Here is a 12,236-nt window from a genome sequence, read left to right on the forward strand (position 1 = left end):
CTTTCTCACTTGCGCCAACACATGCACATATGGCATTTAGCCAGTGATGCGTTTAAAGCCACACAAAAAGTCGGACAACTCCAACACCAAACATAAAGTGTCATTCCAGGTCGTTACACTATGATTTACCAATCAAATGTGTGCTTATTCTAGTGTCATTTATTAGGAATCTTAATTTATAAATATTAATCTTGAAATGCTGTTAGTATATTAAATAAATACTAATAAAAATATATTTTTTACAAACAGGAAGTTGCAGGAATGTACACATGATCCCCTGCTTACATCTCATTGTGCAACATGTGAATGTTTTAATGGGAACTAAATGCAATGTCTGAAAGGGGTACAAACTATTTCCAAAGCAGGACCTCCACCCAGACAAACAATACAAGTACACAGTTCATGAAAAACAATATTTTTTGTTATTGTCATTGTAAGTGGGCCTAAACACTTATATTAGAAATGGAAATGACTGCTGTCATTTGATTATAATAATAAGAGAATGTTGTCTGTCTATCTGTGTTGGCCCTGCGATGAGGTGGCGACTTGTCCAGGGTGTATCCCGCCTTACGCCCGAATGCAGCTGAGATAGGCTCCAGCACCCCCCGCGACCCCGAAAGGGACAAGCGGTAGAAAATGGATGGATGGATGGAGATTGAACTTGTTATTTAGTGAGGTTTGGGACAGGTGTGCTGTTGGTGGAGCCACAGTGTGCACGTCTGATGTTGCTCACATGGGCTCCACTCAATGCTCAGGGAGTTTTTGCGTTTGCTCACACACATGAACAATTAGAGGGAACATTGCTCTTGAGGTTGTCACTTAAACATGTAAGATCTCAGTTCAGTAAGCTTTTTCTTTAGCTTATTCCGAAAGATGAACCAATCTCAAGAAGGGACGAATAATGCAAAATTATAAGCGCGCTTTGAAGTAACTATGTAAAAAAGGGGGAGACTTAAAAAAGTTTATACTTCTTCCCATTACCCTTTTGAGATATGTTTATCCATCCATCTATCCATCTTCTTCCGCTTATCCGAGGTCAGGTCGCGGGGGCAGCAGCCTAAGCAGGGAAGCCCAGACTTTCCTCTCCCCAGCCACTTCGTCCAGCTCTTCCCAGGGGATCCCGAGGCGTTCCCAGGCCAGCCGGGAGACATAGTCTTCCCAACGTGTCCTGGGTCTTCCCCGTGGCCTCCTACCGGTCGGACATGCCCGAAACACCTCCCTAGGGAGGCGTTCGGGTGGCATCCTGACCAGATGCCCGAACACCTCATCTGGCTCCTCTCGATGTGGAGGAGCAGCGGCTTTACTTTGAGCTCCTCCCGGATGACAGAGCTTCTCACCCTATCTCTAAGGGAGAGCCCCGCCACCCGGCGGTGGAAGCTCATTTCGGCCGCTAGATATGTTTAATTAAATTAAATTTTATTTTTTTGTCCTAATTCAATTTTCTTTTCTTTTTTGTGAAATAATAATATTGCCATTGAGCACAAGACTGTTTACTTGAGATATGTATGTATATTATGTACTACATGTATGATGTGGAGCTGACTATGACATACTCAGTAAACAACAACAATTTCCGGAATTTCTTGTAGGATTTTTTTTTTTATATCTACACCATGTTGCATTAAGTTCAACCCTACACTGCAAAAACTGAAATCTTAGTAAGATTAAATATCTCCAATAAGGGTGATATTTGCTTATTTTCTGTCTGATAAGATAATTCTTCTCACTAAGCAGATTTTATGTTAGAGTGTTTTTCTTCTTTTAAGGGTTTTGGTCCTAAATGATCTCAGTAAGATATTACAGCTTGTTGCTGAGATTTGATGACCTATATTGAGTAAAACATGCTTGAAACTAGAATATCAAGTGTTGCAAAGCTGTGTCATCAACACTCACAAGTATAAAACTACTTTTTTAAAGTCATAATTTCTTACTTCAAGCATGAAAAAAAAAAGATTTTGGCACAATTGTGTCTCATAATTAAAACAGATGACAGCCAAATGGACTTTTGCTGTTTTATTTTCAATGAAACAATAGAAAATACCTACTCATATAGTAGTACAGTTGGCACAGTAGAGTAAACTGACAGTTAATATTTAAACATTTAACATGTGACATGTCAAACAATTTTGAGCAGAAATAGTTCATGCACATTCAGATAAATTCTTCAAAATTACAATAAAAAAAACATTTGGCTGGAGGCCGGGCTGTATATATGCACACTAATTGACTGAAAGAGCACGCACTTGGCGCGATGATGTCATGTTATCGATGGAAAAATGTATTTTTAGACCATATGATTTGCCTGAGCGGCTAGGGGCCCACGAGAGTAACAAGCGCTTGCCTTGTTGCCTTTCCATTAAGAACAAGAAATTAGTTTTTAGTATAAGTAAATGTAATGCCGAGCGCAATCATTATGTCTAGATCAGGGGTCACCAACCTTTTTGAAACCAAGAGCTACTTCTTGGGTACTGATTAATGCGAAGGGCTACCAGTTTGATACACACTTAAATAAATTGCCAGAAATAGCCAATTTGCTCAATTTACCTTTAACTCTATGTTATTATTAATAATTAATTATATTTATCTTTGTGGAAACACTGATCATCTTAATGATTTCTCACAATAAATATATATATAGAAACAGATAAATATCAATATGCAACACTTTATTTGTATATTTTCTCTAAGTGCACATTTTTCAAATTGAACATTTTCAAATGATCACTTCTAAGACAGTCTTGTGAAATCACAATATCCCATTTTAACTAGCTAGCCACTAATATTTTTTAACAAAATCATGAATTACTTTGCACCATGTTTGTACAAATAATAATCATGTAAAATACAAAAGTCAACTCTCAAATTTTGAAATAAATCATGTCACACTTTGAACTGGACACCAAATCTGTTATCTGTTTCTTTGTCAGTTAGTGAAGACCAAGACCAGCTTGCTAGTAAATAAATAAAATTTAAAAAATAGAGGCGGCTCACTGGTAAGTGCTGCTATTTGAGCTATTTTTAGAACAGGCCAGCGGGCTACTCATCTGCATACTTGCCAACCTTGAGACCTCCGATTTCGGGAGGTGGGGGGCGTGGGGTGGGATGGGCGTGGTCGGGGGTGGGGTGGGGGGTGGGGGGGTGTAGTGGTTGGGGCGGGGACGTGATTAGGGGCGTGGTTAAGAGGGGAGGAGTATATTTACAGCTAGAATTCACCAAGTCAAGTATTTCATATATATATATATATATATATATATATATATATATATATATATATATATATAAGCAATACTTGACTTTCAGTGAATTCTAGCTATATATATATATATATATATTTATTTTATTATATATATATATATATATGTACCGTATTTTCCGCACTATAAGGCGCACCGGATTATTAGCCGCACCTTCAATTAATTACATATTTCATAACTTTGTCCACCAATAAGCCGCCCCGGATTATAAGCCGCGCCTACGCTGCGCTAAAGGGAATGTCAAAAAAACAGTCAGATAGTTCAGTCAAACTTTAATAATATATTGAAAACCAGCGTTCTAACAACTCTGTCCCAAAATGTACGCAAATGTGCAATCACAAACATAGTAAAATTCAAAATGGTGTAGAGCAATAGCAACATAATGTTGCTCGAACGTTAATGTCACAACACACAAAATAAACATAGCGCTCACCTTCTGAAGTTATTCTTCATTCGTAAATCCTTCGAATTCTTCGTCTTCGGTGTCCGAATTGAAAAGTTGCGCAAGCGTGGTATCCAAAATGGCCGGTTCCGTCTCGTCGAAGTCATCGGAGTCAGTGTCGCTGTTGTTCTGTGAATCCTGCCTTCCGGAAAGCTCGGACCACAGTTGTGACCGAAATATCTGCCCAGGCATTTACGATCCACTGGCAAATGTTGGCGTATGTCGTCCGGCGCTGTCTGCCCGTCTTAGTGAAGGTGTGTTCGCCTTCGGAGCTGTGTGAAAAAAGCCACCCGGCCTCTTCGCGTAAACTTCCCTTAACCACTCGCTCATCTTTTCTTCATCCATCCATCCCTTCGAGTTAGCTTTTATGATGACGCCGGCTGGAAAGGTCTCTTTTGGCAAGGTCTTCCTTTTGAATATCACCATGGGTGGAAGTTAGCATGGCAAGCTAGAACCACAGTGAAGGATGACTTCTCATTCCCTGTGGTGCGAATATTCACCGTACGTGCTCCCGTTCCACAGTGCGGTTCACAGGAATATCAGTTGCTGTGAAATACGGTAGTAATCCGTGTGCGGATGGAGAGATTGCGTCTTTTTATGAACCGGATCCTTGTCGCTTAGTAGGAGCCATTTTGTGGTCTTTACAGATGTAAACAGGAAATGAAACGTACGGTGATATCCGCGCGTTTTTTCTTCTTCTTCCGGGGGCGGGTGGTTGCTTACAGTAGAAGAAGAAGCGCTTCCTGTTCTATGGGGGCGGGTGCTTTCCTTGGCGGTTGCTTGCGTAGAAGAAGAAGCGCTTCCTGTTCTACCGGGAAAAAAGATGGCGGCTGTTTACCGAAGTTGCGAGATCGAAACTTTATGAAAATGAATCGTAATAAAGCGCACCGGGTTATAAGGCGCACTGTCAGCTTTTGAGAAAATGTGTGGTTTTTAGGTGCGCCTTATAGTGCGGAAAATACGGTATATATAAATAAAATAAATACTTGAATTTCAGTGTTCATTTATTTACACATATACACACACATAACACTCATCTACTCATTGTTGAGTTAAAGGTTGAATTGTCCATCCTTGTTCTATTCTCTGTCACTATTTTTCTAACCATGCTGAACACCCTCTCTGATGATGCATTGATGTGTGGCACGCACAAAAGTGCTTTCATCAAATGCATTAGAGTCTGGAATCTTCCATCTCTCCCTAGCATGGCCCAAAACCGGTCAATCTTTGCTTCCTGAAGAAGATCTTCAGTGCCAAGCACTTGGTAGTCCACTACTTCTTCCTGGAGGCTATCCAGGTCCAATCGCAGCTGCGGCTTGGAACTTGCAAGCTGTTATGAGAGTAGCGTATGTGTGTGTGTGGCCCTTTAATAGGTGAGCATGTGAGGTGAGTGACGTCAGTGAGTGTGTGGGCGAGAGAAGAGAGGGAGCGGTAGCGTGAGTGCGGGCGGGACTAGTTTGTTTTGTGTTGGATTGGCTTTGTGCAAGCAATCAATAAAGCAAGATTTGCAACTAATCGCCGGACTTAGGCAGGAAAGGTACAACAAAGCGTATTTCTTCATCTTACTCGTCGTCGGCGTTACCATGGCTGTATCTTCCTCGTTCTTCTGCTTCGTCTCCTTGTTGTGTGCGCAGTTGTGCACTGCACTCTCTAAAAGCCGTATATGTTATTGATGTTATAGATGGCAGTATTGTCCTGTTTAAGAGTGTCACAACATTGTTGTTTACGGCAGACGAACTGCTTTACCGTAGACGAAAACCTGACTGCTGTTGTTGTGTGTTGTAACCGCGCTGGGAGGACGTTAATGAAACTGCCTAACAATAAACCCACATAAGAAACCAAGAACTCGCCCTCGATCATTCTACAGTTATAATGTGATTGGGTAGGCACACTGTTTATATCGTGGGAAAGCGGACTTAGGTCCGCATGGAGCTGGAGGGGGCGTGGCCTCCAGATCCGCCTGAATTTTGGGAGATTTTCGGGAGAAGAGCTGAATTTCGGGAGTCTCCCGTAAAATCCGGGAGGGTTGGCAAGTATGCTCATCTGGTCCTTACGGGCTACCTGGTGCCCGCGGGCACCGCGTTGGTGACCCCTGGTCTAGATAATAGCACTAGCATTTACTTAATTTAAGAATATTTATCAACATATTGAGCGAAAAGGTGTTTTTTCTACCAAGAAAAGTGCACTTGTTATTAGTGAGAATATACTTATTTTAAGGTATTTTTGGGTTCATTGAGGTTCGCTAATTTTACTTGTTTTGGAAAGTCTTGACAAGCCGAATTTTATTGTTCTAATAATTTTGCTTAGTTCAAATAAAATACCCCTTATTTATTTATTTTTTTTCTTGTTTTTAAACACTGACTTTTTGCAGTGCACTTTCACATATAAATTGTATATACCGTATTTTTCGGAGTATAAGTCGCACCGGAGTATAAGTCGCACCTGCCGAAAATGCATAATAAAGAAGGAAAAAAACATATATAAGTCGCACTGGAGTATACGTCGCATTTTTGGGGAAATGTATTTGATAAAACCCAACACCAAGAATAGACATTTGAAAGGCAATTTAAAATAAATAAAGAATAGTGAACAACAGGCTGAATAAGTGTACGTTATATGAGGCATAAATAACCAACTGAGAACGTGCCTGGTATGTTAACGTAACATATTATGGTAAGAGTCATTCAAATAACTGTAACATATAGAACATGCTATATGTTTACCAAACAATCTGTCACTCCTAATCGCTAAATCCCATGAAATCTTATACGTCTAGTCTCTTACGTGAATGAGCTAAATAATATTATTTGATATTTTACGGTAATGTGTTAATAATTTCACACATAAGTCGCTCCTGAGTATGAGTATAAAACTGCGACTTATAGTCCGAAAAATACGGTAAATGTATTTGTTGCAAAATTATCATTTGCCTATTTTTTTCAACATCATATTTGGACAACTGGCCCACAATAAAGAGGTGTATCTTTATGAAATGAATCAGATAATTCAACAAATTAAGGGATTTTTTTTTTTTTTTTAATCTTTGCGTGTCTGCTTGGTCAGCACTTTTTTAACCACAGAAACACACTCAGCGACTGAGACAATTGCCAAACTGCATATGGAGCACAGCTACAGGAGAGACAGAAAGAAAAAAAAAATCGGGTCGTTAAAACTCAAACAAGACGATGACTGCGTGCTTACATAAACAATCCAGACAGGGTCAAGGTCAGCTTTCTTGCCGGCGTCGGCTGGATTACGTTGACCCCCCCCCCCCCCCTCTCTCTCCTGGTGAGGTCAAGCGAATACAAGACCTGAGAGAACACGCACCTTCACGTGACACCGTAAACCTGCAATCTGGGGGGGAAAAAATACAGAGTTCAGCGAAACCCGTCACTGCATATGTGGGCCTTTTGATAAGAGGCGGTTTGCAAGTTGCATAACTTGTCTATAATTACTGCTGGAAAAGTCATGGGATGCAGGCCCTACAAATCATCAGCTTTGACAAGCTAAAGAGCAGTAACATAATACACTCGGCAAATATGTACAGTACGGTATCTGGTGGTCAATCTGATCATGGCGGAATCTGTGAAAAAGCTATCAAATGTCCTCATTAATAAAGTCGCTGTGTTCAGTCAACCTGAGGAGTGACACGGTAAAGACAAATATCTCTCGTTCTGGACTAAGGAGCAGTAAATTAAAAGTGCCTGGGAGGACAGGTCATTAATCAGCCGGAGGGAATTTAAGGAAAACACAAAAGAGACAGACATGTCAAGGAGAGGCAGCTGCCTAGTGGGCTTAGTGTTAGTACCGGTACTGGTACTAAAATTATTTCAATACTTTTCAATACTTTTCAGTACTTTTTTAAATAAAGGTGACCACAAAAAATGTAATTATTGGCTTTATTTTAACAAAAAAATCTTAGGGTACATTAAACATATGTTTCTTATTGCAAGTTTGTCCTTAAATAAAACAGTGAACATACAGGACAACTTGTCTTTTATTACTAAGCATACTTGCCAACCCTCCCGGATTTTCCGGGAGACTCCCGAAATTCAGCGCCTCTCCCGAAAACCTCCCGGGACAAATTTTCTCCCGAAAATCTCCCGAAATTCAGGCGGACCTGAGTGACGTGTCGACAGACTGTTTTCACGTCCGCTTTCCCACAATATAAACAGCGTGCCTGTCCAATGACGTTATAACTGTAGAATGATCGAGGGCAAGTTCTTGGTTTCTTATGTGGGTTTATTGTTAGGCAGTTTCATTAACGTCCTCCCAGCGCGGTAACAACACACAACAACAGCAGTCACGTTTTCGTCTACCGTAAAGCAGTTCGTCTGCAGTAAACAGCAATGTTGTGACACTCTTAAACAGGACAATACTGCCATCTACTGTACATGCATATATGACAACAACATCTAGGGCTTTTAGAGAGTGCAGTGCACAACTGCGCACACAACAAGGAGACGAAGCAGAATGCATCATCAGAGAGGGTGTTCAGCATGTTTAGAAAAATAGTGACAGAGAATAGAACAAGGATGGACAATTCAACCCTTAACTCAACAATGAGTAGATGAGTGTTATGTGTGTGTATATGTGTAAATAAATGAACACTGAAATTCAAGTATTTCTCTTATTTATATATATATATATATATATATATATATATATATATATATATATATATATAGCTAGAATTCACTGAAAGTCAAGTATTTCTTATATATATATATGTATATATATATAGCTAGAATTCACTGAAAGTCAAGTATTTCTTATATATATATATATATATATATATATATATATATATATATATATATATATATATATGTCTTAATAAGATTATCCAAAAAATAGTGCTCGATACCGTGGTAGAGCGCAATATATGTATGTGTGGGAAAAAATCACAAGACTACTTCATCTCTACAGGCCTCAATCATCAGGAGATTCTCCTCATCAGGAGAATCTCCTGATGATTGAGGGAACCCCTCATGAAACAGGCCTGTAGAGATGAAGTAGTCTTGTGATTTTTTTCCCACACATACATATATATATATATATATATATATATATATATATATATATGAAATACTTGACTTGGTGAATTCTAGCTGTAAATATACTCCTCCCCTCTTAACCACGCCCCCTCCCCCCTCCCCCCTCCCCTCCTCCCGAAATCGGAGGTCTGAAGGTTGGCAAGTATGTTACTAAGTAAGCAAACAAAGGCTCCTAATTTAGCTGCTGACATATGCATCAACATATTGTGTCATTTATCATTCTATTATTTTATTATTAAGGACAAGTGGTAGAAAATGAATTATTAATCTACTTGTTTATTAACTGTTAATATCTGCTTACTTTCTATTTTAACATGTTCTATCTACACTTCTGTTAAAATGTAATAATCACTTATTCTTCTGTTGTTTGATACTTTACATTAGTTTTGGATGATACCACAAATGTAGGTATCAATCCGATACCAAGTAGTTACAGGATCATATGTTGGTCCTATTCAAAGTCCTCATGTGTCCAGGGACATATTTCCTGACTTTATAAACATAATATACATTAAAAAAAAAAAAACGAAAGAAGATGTTGTGATGCCAAAAAATATTGACGTAATCATAGTAATAATGACTAGATACGCTACTATACTTGGTATCATTACAGTGGATGTCAGGTGTAGATCCACCAATGGCGTTTGTTTACATTTTGACGCCGGTGAGCTACGGTGTGTAGTGAAGCATGTTTAGCTATTCCTTGTAAGAAACGTACTTTATTTGTCGCCATGGAGACGAGGATGAGTGATTTAGAAGTAGCTAAAACACTGCCGACTGGGGCTGGCCATGTCTTAAAGCACCTCTTCCTGAGGGTGTTTCAGTGTTATAACTTCACCTTTATAATAAAATAAAACGCAATTTGCGTTCAAAGAATTCCGGCTTATTAGTGATTCCCAGAGCCCAAAAAAAGTCTGCGGGCTATAGAGCGTTTTCTATTCGGGCTCCAGTACTATGGAATGCCCTCCCGGTAACAATTAGAGAAGCTACCTCAGTAGAAGCATTTAAGTCCCATCTTAAAACTAATTTGTATACTCTAGCCTTTAAATAGCCCCCCTGTTAGACCAGTTGATCTGCCGTTTCTTTTCTTTTCTCCTCTGCTCCCCTATTCCTTGTGGGGGGGCACAGGTCCGGTGGCCATGGATGAAGTGCTGGCTGTCCAGAGTCGGGACCCGGGGTGGACCGCTCGCCTGTGCATCGGCTGGGAACATCTCTGCGCTGCTGACCCGTCTCCGCTCGGGATGGTGTCCTGCTGGCCCCACTATGGACTGGACTCTTACTATTATGTTGGATCCACTATGGACTGGACTCTCACAATATTATGTCAGACCCACTCGACATCCATTGCTTTCGGTCTCCCCTAGAGGGGGGGGGGGTTACCCACATATGCGGTCCTCTCCAAGGTTTCTCATAGTCATTCACATCGACGTCCCACTGGGGTGAGTTTTTCCTTGCCCTTATGTGGGCTTTGTACCGAGGATGTCGTTGTGGCTTGTGCAGCCCTTTGAGACACTTGTGATTTAGGGCTATATAAATAAACATTGATTGACATTGATTGATTGACCTTTATCGTTAGTTTTTAAGCCAAAATGCGTCCGTTCTCCCTTTTCTGTCTACACACTGTGTCTGCTTGTAAGTACTCTGTGATTGTGCGCTGCCGAACATGCTCCTCTGCTCGTAAACCAGCAATGACACGACGTGACGGGGGTGCGGGGGGATGGCGGACCGGTACTTTTCAGAGGCGGTGTAGTACCGTATATGATTGATTAGTATCGCGGTACTATATTAATACCGGTATACGGTACAACCCTACATTAAATACCGCCTTTTTTTACGCCCTACGTAATGTTTCTTGTAATTCAACTTCAAAGATTCTTCATTATCAGCTAATTATAACGATTGGTCAAAGTTTAGAGGCTAACGTTAGCTTAGCTATGATTGAATGTACAGTGCATCCAGAAAGTGGTCACAGCGCTTCACTTTTTCCACATTTGGTTATGATACAGCCTTACTCCAAAATGGAATAAACTATTTTTGTCCTCAAAATTCTACACACAACACCCCATAATGACAATGTGAAAAGTTTTGTTTTTGTAAATTTGTAAATGTACTAAAAACGAAAAAAAATATTAAAAATCGCATGTACAGTCGTAGTCAAACATTTTTGTCACAAAAAACATTAACGAAGTTTGGTTCTTTTATGAATTTATTATGGGTCTACTGAAAATGTGACCAAATCTGCTGGATCAAAAGTATACATACAGCAATGTTAATATTTGGTTACATGACCCTTGGCAAGTTTCACTGCAATAAGGCGCTTTTGGTAGCCATCCACAAGCTTCTGCTTGAATTTTTGACCACTCCTCTTGACAAAATTGGTGCAGTTCAGCTAAATTTGTTGGTTTTCTGACATGGACTTGTTTCTTCAGCATTGTCCACACGTTTAAGTCAGGACTTTGGGAAGGCCATTCTAAAATCTTCATTCTAGCCTGATTTAGCCATTCCTTTACCACTTTTGAAGTGTGTTTGGGGTGATTGTCCTGTTGGAACACCCAACTGCACCCAAGACCCAACCTCCGGGCTGATGATTTTAGGTTGTCCTGAAGAATTTGGAGGTAATCCTCCTCTTTCATTGTCCCATTTACTCTCTGTAAAGCACCAGTTCCATTGGCAGCAAAACAGGCCCAGAGCATAATACTACCACCACCATGCTTGACGGTAGGTTTGGTGTTCCTGGGATTAAAGGCCTCACCTTTTCTCCTCCAAACACATTGCTGGGTATTGTGGCCAAACAGCTCAATTTTTGTTTCATCTGACATCACATGGACAAAGATAAGACCTTCTGGAGGAAAGTTCTGGGGTCACATTTTCAGTAGACCCATAATAAATTCATAAAAGAACCAAATTTCATGATTTTTTTTGTAACCAACAAGTTTGTGCTCCAACCACTCTATCACAAAAAAAAATAAGAGTTGTAGAAATTATTGGAAACTCAAGACAGCCATGACATTATGTTCTTTTCAAGTGTACGTAAACTTTTGACCACGGCTATACGTGAGTAGGGCAGCACGTTGGCACGGGGCTAGTGCGTGTGCCTCACAATACGAAGGTCCTGGGTTTGATTCTGGGCTCGGGATCTTTCTGTGTGGAGTTTGCATGTTCTCCCCGTGACTGCATGGGTACCCTCCGGGTACTCTGGCTTCCTACCACCTCCAAAAACATGCACCTGGGGATAGGTTGATTGGCAACACTAAATTGGCCCTAGTGTGTGAATGTGAGTGTGAATGTTGTCTGTCTATCTGTGTTGGCCCTGTGATGAGGTGGCGACTTGTCTAGGGTGTACCCCGCCTTCCGCCCGAATGCAGCTGAGATAGGCTCCAGAACCCCTCTGTGACTCCGAAAGGGACAAGCGGTAGAAAATGGATGGATGGATGGATGAATGTACATGAGTATTCACTGCCATTGCTGAATACTTTGTTGACG

The sequence above is a fragment of the Nerophis lumbriciformis genome, linkage group LG25 (genome assembly GCF_033978685.3).
Source record: "Nerophis lumbriciformis linkage group LG25, RoL_Nlum_v2.1, whole genome shotgun sequence".
Classification (NCBI taxonomy): Eukaryota; Metazoa; Chordata; class Actinopteri; order Syngnathiformes; family Syngnathidae; genus Nerophis; species Nerophis lumbriciformis.